Source organism: Pinus tabuliformis, chromosome 2_2, assembly GCF_031772625.1.
Source record: "Pinus tabuliformis cultivar Carrire ecotype Pingquan chromosome 2_2, CPIR1, whole genome shotgun sequence".
NCBI classification, from domain to species: Eukaryota; Viridiplantae; Streptophyta; class Pinopsida; order Pinales; family Pinaceae; genus Pinus; species Pinus tabuliformis.
Window position 1 is genome coordinate 589,627,640 of NC_142300.1, and position 7,631 is coordinate 589,635,270.

Here is a 7,631-nt window from a genome sequence, read left to right on the forward strand (position 1 = left end):
TATAAATATATAAGTGATTAGAATTGTAAATGTATGTGATTAAATATTTTAAATAAAAATATTATAATATTTTTAATAATATTAAATTTATTTATTAACGTGAGAGATGTAGACTTTAAAATGAAAAAGACGTGTAATTTGTTGGCTTCAATTTTAAGGTGATACTTATAGGTTTCGAAATAAACCCAAAATATTATCGAAATAGAAAATTAATAATAGTTATAATAAAAATAAAAAAATGAAAAAAATTGTTTGGTTAGTATTAATTAAAAGTATTATCAAATATCAATAATGTTATTTTTATTGTTGTGGATAATTTGATGTGGTAGAAATATTTGGCTCACACAAGTTATTAATAAAACATTTCATATAGTTATTAATAAAACATTTCAAAATTTATATGATGTAATATAATTTTATATTAATTTTGAAAAAAGATAAAATAAATAAAAGTGGAAAAAAACGTATGAATAATATGTTTAAAACTTATATTTCTTAAAAATATTTAAGCATCTAATTTAAATAAACTATTTGAAGGCTTATGTTATAATTTATGTCAACTTTATATACATCAAGAAACGATATATATATATATATATATATATATATATATATATATATATATATATATATATATATATATATATATCAAAGTGGTATGTAATCAAGGACTCAATATTTAAACAAAAAAAATGTAAATGAAAGTTAAAGAATGGAATAAGAAATGTTAAGTATTTCTTTTAATTCATTTTATTTTTAATATAAAATTAATATGTGACATTTAAAAATATTCATAATAATACAAAATTTCAATGTAAATTATGCAAAATTAAATAATATTGATGTATACTTAAACATATATTAATAAAAAAACCAATTTAACCCAGACAATATAAAGCATAAATAAAATGTCTTAACTATTGGTTAATAAATTAATAGAAAAAAGTAATTGTTTATGGTTAAAATGTTCAAAGTAGTTTACATGCTTTTTGAATTCTTTTTTGCCAATTTTGGTCCAAATCCAACAAAGAACTTTTGCATTGACAAGTTGAAGTTTTGTACTCTATGTAGCATTCAAAAATACAATTTAAATGATGGAAATTTAATATGTGTGTGTGTGTGTGTGAAGAGACAACCACTACCAATTTAGGCGAATCTATCAAAAAACGAGATAAATGCAGTTTTTTTTTGGAGTTTTGCACTCTAAAAGATATTTACACTTAAATAGATTTGATCTATTACCATGCTAGCTCCATTCTTTAGATGAATCTATAGTAGTTGATATTATAATGTAAAATGAAAGAAATCCGATAAAGATATTTAACTCTCTATTTTAGGGATTTAAAAAATATTTCAATCTCCATGTGAAGTACTATAAGATTATATCAAATTTAGAGAGACATAACATAATTAAATATTTAAAAGAAAGCTTTATGTTTTGAATTTTGAATATAAGAAATATATACAATTATGATATTTTTAGTAAGTATTTCAATATAATATATAAATAGATAAGTATTTCAATATAATATATAAATAGATTATTTGAATAAGCATGTTAACTAATTTATTTAATGTTGGAGATAATAAATTATTGAAATATTTATGAGTACTCAAAAATATATTAATGACGATTTTTTTAAGGTCTATATGTAAAATATGACTATTTTACATTTTGGCATGTATTTTCATTAACTTTTCTTTCAAGTCTAATAAAAAAGATATTAGGATTGCAAATTTAAAATGGGTAGAATATTCAATCTAAATGTTGAAAAGGATTTTCATAACATATAATTTATTTATATATTGAAGCGAGTGATATTTTCCAAATTTTTTGTCTTAAAGAATTGTGGTTAAAATGAATCTATAATCTTATTATTTATAATTTATATAATTACATATATGAGTTTGACATATTTTATAATATTTTCAATTTAATTTTTTAATATGATATGTAATGCATATTTTATAATTATATATATAAATTTGAAAGGGAAATTTTTTATTTTAAAGATAAAGCATTTATGTGTTTATTAATTGAATTGAAATATAAAATTTTCAAAATGTAATAGTCACAAAAGTGAATCATTATTTTAATTTATATGATAAAATAAATCTTAATTTTTTTATTATTTATACCTATTTCACATTTCTATATTATATCTATATTATTATTTTTACTATATTTTAATGTATATAATGAATTCAATTAAATTGATTTATTATTTTTATTATTTTTTATAATAATAATAATAATAATAATAATAATAATTATTATTATTATTATTATTATTATTATGTTTTATAAATATTTTATATATGAAAATAGAAAACACATTTAAACTTATAAAAATAAAACTCTAAAAAAATATTTTTATTATTTATAAATCTATCTAATCAAAATTATTATTTATATAATATTATGTCTATTAAGAATACATTAAAAAATGAAAATGGATATTACAATAAAATGGTATTAAAATTTATCCAAATTTTCAAAATTATATTTAAGAGGAACAACGATGGATAGTCTTTCTTTTAAAAGAAATGTTATAGTAAATATTATTATTATTATTATTATTATTAAATAAAATTTCAAAGCTATGAATTTTAAGATGGTCCGTGAAACGTGAAAATCCCCATTACATTTAGACACCATCTCAATTTTCATGGATCTTATTATTTAAACAATAATATATTAATATAAGAAAATAATGTTATAAGATATTATTTTAATCTTTTAAGAATATTATCATTTAAAAAATAAAATTATTATAAGAGGTTAATATTATAAGATGTTTTTTAGGTTATATCAATTTAGATCTAATTTAATTTTGGTTTTACCATCTGTTGAGAGTAATCAAATTTCAGTGAAAATAGGTTTGATCCCTCTAAGAGCTTAATAGATAGGAGTTAAAATGGATCCATGTTGGTATAATATATGTAGTTGATATTAAAATATTTGATTTATAATTCACATTCTCCACATTCAAATGTTAAAATATACACCCTCATATTTTTTTCCTTTGTGTATACATTTAATTATTTTTATTATTAATACTTTCTAAAATATTACATACCAAATCGATATTAAACAATTAAAAAATTACAAATATCCATCATACATTGAATTATAAAGAAATTATTAATGGAATAAGAGTCATCTCAATCTTTCTCACTAAAGTGAAAATATAAGAAAATTTTCAATTTTAATTACTTTTTTTTCCCTATATAAAGTATTTATAAAATTATGTATAAATAATGAAATATTTTACTTATTATTAATGGTGAAGTATTTTTTTTCATAAATATATATTTGTTTTAAATATCACATGTAAATGTAATGTAAAATAAATTACACATAATGTAATATCAATAATATTATTTCTTGCCACATGGAAAAATTACATTTCTTTCTTGTAGTAAAAAGTAAATTATATTTTTGTATTCATTTACCTTTTGTTAATTTGTATCTGTTAGCCTCCTGCTACAGCAGGTATTCATCTTTCATGATTGACATTTTTACATGCCAAATATGTCATACTTTGCAAGCTGCAGTGTTCCATATTTCCACAATGCCATGAAGTGTGCTAGTCCAAAGGCCACTGCTGTATTCCATTTTTGATAAGTTCTTTCTTAAAGGGAGGTCCAAACAGCTTAATCTTGGTCTCCCTAGGTTTCAATTTCCTGTTGTAGAATATAGAGAATGCATCTGTCCAGACAGCTTAACCTTGGCAGATTTTGTAGATAGGTAGAGAATCAAACGGACCCAACTGTTTAATCTGGGCCCTGGTAGAAATAAGTGCAGATTTAGATATGAAGCATGCAAAAGAAAAATTGTAATTCTGGGTCTGCAAGTCTAAGTGCACCCTAATCAGAAAAGAAGAAAAAATGTTAGGAAAGTAGGATGGGTAGGTAGCTGTGTGGTTGCAAAATGACAATTGATGATCAATTTTGTGTTTCAGACTATTTTATCTTTACAGATCACGTTGCAGGCAGTTTCCATTCAAAAAGAGATCAAGGCTGGTCATCACTAACTTCCCCTTCTTCTAATTCCCCAAGTCACTTACTGATTTCCCCAAAGAGGTCAAGATCTGCTTGAGCCTCTTAGTTTCATCATCATCCATATCAGTCACCTTGGTGAAGATCTGCTTCACTCAAGGACTTCATCTCTTTGCAAATTCTTTTCCCCAAATTTAGCCTAAGGTCGGTGACCTTAGCACTTGCGGGCCACCTTCATATTAACCACTAACAGTATTATATAACTCCCTATCAGTTTTCCCCTTCCCCCTATTAAACTATGTATATAAAACTTCCCTATGTAAATATCCCCATCTTGGCAATATAGCCATATTTTTGTAAAGTCCAGGGAAAATAGTCCATCTGGGGCTGTTTTTAGCCCATCCAAGTCATAAAAGGGATTAATCTGACACCTGGCCAAATTAATAACCTCTCACCTAGCCCTAAAACCCTCAAAAACCCACTTTTTGCCCATATCTTAAGTTTTCGGGCGCAAATTGCTAAAACCCGCGCTCAAAACCCATGTTTTACCCCCAACCTAAAGCTTTGGCACTAAACATTAACTCGCCGCTTATTAACCTCCTAAACCCATTTCCCATAGTTTAAACCCACCCGTGCGCATATTAAAAAAGGAATATTCCTACGAATATTCCCTGCCCTAACCAGCCATCACCTCGCCATCACCGCCAGCCGTCTGTTTCCCCGCCCCGCAGATCAACGGCTGGCAGGCCGTCCCATCCCCGAGCCGCCCGATCTTTAGTGTCTGGGAGATGAGCAGTATTACCGCCGTACCTCCCGCCATGCGTCAAGCGTTGGGCTGTGGCGGAGGCCCCCCTCACAAAACCACCATCCCCAAAAAGCGGTGCGCCCCAATACCGCTTACCGCCCTCCCCTGTGACGTAAGCCCACGTCACATGCCATGTCTCCGCTTACGTCACCCCCTTGCCCAGTCATGTCGCCGAGTCATCTGCCTGCATGGCCTCCTGCCACGTCACTGCCACATGTCCCTGCCACCGTACCTGCCACGTCACCAACCATACATGATGACGTCATGCTGACGTCATCCCGCAACATCACATCATGCTGACGTCATCAGCACTTTTTTGGCGCGAAGGAGCAAAAGTCGCACTTCGGAGCCCCAGAATCTAGTTTTGACGCAGTTTTTGATGAATCGTAGGACTTTTTAGGCCGAAATGGAGAATCTTCAGGGAATATTTCCATTATGCGGCCCCCAGGAAGCCCAAAAGGCACAAAAATGACCCATTTTCTTCGCAGAGCATACCGAAAGGATCAGAAGACAATTCCAGAGGATGCAGAGGCCAAACAGCAGCCATCAATGCGTGATTAGACCCACAGCACATCAGAACAACAGTCCAGATTTTGTCAAAGAGTATCAGAAGAAAGAAAAGACGCCAAAGAGTATCAGCAAAGATTTTGTAGGGGCTCGAAGCACCTGTACATTAATGCAGCCCCCAGAAAGTCAAATTAGGCATCATCAGCCCATCCTTACCTTCAAATCACAATTAAGGCATTTAAAGCCACAGGACAGCGAAGAAGCAGAAACCCATGCACATTTATTTCAGAAGCACCTGCACCAAGCCACCGAGGAGAGCATCATTTATTCAGTTTTGATACGGCCGCCCCAGCGCAGCCTGAGATATTTTCATGCATTTATTTCAGATAGGAGTTAGGTCAATTAATTATTCTTTATGACCTAATTAGGTCAAGATGTAATAAATAACTCTGTAGATAGTTTTTCCCTATATATACCACCCTCAGCATTGTTTTAAGGGTTGGTCAATTGAGAATTTCACTAGAGACTCGCTGTGTATACCTAAGTTTTTCCATAATCAAAGATTGTCGAAAGCTTGGAGAGCAAACTGTCTGTTGTGAATGAATGTTTTGGAGATATGAAGATGGAATTCTTGTGCTGCAGCCTGAAGCAATAAGTGCATCTTACCTCTGTTTATTGTTTACCACTATCTAAGTAGCAGGAAGAAAGAATAGCCTAGAATTAGTTTAAATACTCTCTATGCTCAATTTCTACTATTTCTTTATGTTTTCTTCTGATTGAATTGGTTATGAATATGAATTCCTTCTGGCTCATGTTTACCCCGATTCACCTGTGTTTGCCAATTATCTAGGGATTCTTAACTGCCCCTAGGTAGCGCCTGTTATCTTCCCCTGTTAAGCATAATTGAGAGATTCTTAACTGCCTCTCATTACTTAGCATTTCTTTCCATCCCTTTACCCTAAAACATTGTTTCATGCTCAGCTATCTTGCTCCATTTTCCCTCACTGTTATTAAGGAAAGGCACCAGCAGTTTTTCTCCTCGACTCCACGCCCAATGGTTCGAAACCCTTAGACTATGCTCTGCCTCTCTACCTGAAAAATCAATTTTCCCACAAAAAACAAACAAAAGCCCTCTGAACTCGAGACCTAGCCTAAAATCCTTTCAAACAAAGCTAAATCTAAAAGAGAGAGCCCTCTCTGATTCCAGGTTGGCTAGAACCTGCAGTCCAAAGTTGGTTTGTGGTTACCTCAGCCGTATCCTTTTCCGGAGCTTAAGGACAACCTGAGTGATAACAGTATCTCTAAATAAAATTATAAGATTAAAGTGTAAATTGAAATATTATAATTATAGCTAATATTAATTTGTTATTACTATTTTTAATTTATTAATTTAAATTATTATTATATTATTTTTAAATATAACTTTACATAACGACATCTCTCCCTTATTTAACTGTAGTTTTAATTATTACCATTTAAATATACATTTTATCAAATTATTAATAAAAATTTTCTCCTAAGATAATTTAATTTTAATCATAAATAACTTCTTATATATTAAAATTAAATTTATATTTTCAATATAATAAAACTTTACATCCTATGATTTTTCATAATACCCTAACATCGCCAAACTTTCATTTTATCCCTAACGTTAACCTGGCCTGCTCAGCTGGATCCATCTGGATCCATAAATTCTAATAGTATGAATGAATTTGCTTCACACAAAAACTAAATCAAGCACGACCATCAACAAATTTTCATTTGACTGGCAAATTTTACTTGATATTCCAGACCTACCAACCTGGATCCATGAATTATGATAATATTAATGCAGCCTGCTTAATACACAAACCAAGTCAAGTGCTTATTAAACCTAATAATTTCAATCATTCTTTGCCATTGACTTGAAACTTTTTTCTTTCAAACGGAACGGCCGCCTAACATTTCCATTTAGATCCAAAGTCTCTCTAACGTATTATCTGCCTCTTAGTCTTACATAATCTTAACGAACACTGGCCTTGAGCTTATCTAGATTGTTGATTCACCTAATAGCAATAAAAAGAATATAAACACTCTTAAATATTCTACAAATCAACAATCAAAATAAATGACTTATCGAAGGAAATGATTTTGCAAGTTATACTAAATCTCGAGGACGTTGAGGGTCGCTGTTGGATCTTGTATCCAATGTGTGCACCCATAAGCGTCTCGAATCCACGAGAACTCTCTGGAGCGCTGAACCTTCGCCGTTCTGACAGGTTATATTTGTATCTCTTTTAACACTTAGCTATAAAAGTTATGTAAAATCCATGTG

At 29.9% G+C, this 7,631-nt stretch overlaps 1 pseudogene; it reads right to left on the reverse strand.

Annotated features, from left to right (window-relative positions):
* The window catches only part of LOC149194031 (heat shock cognate 70 kDa protein pseudogene), a 29,922-nt pseudogene extending 25,100 nt beyond the window's left edge, over positions 1-4,822 (reverse strand).
* Positions 4,823-7,631: the final 2,809 nt, after the last annotated feature.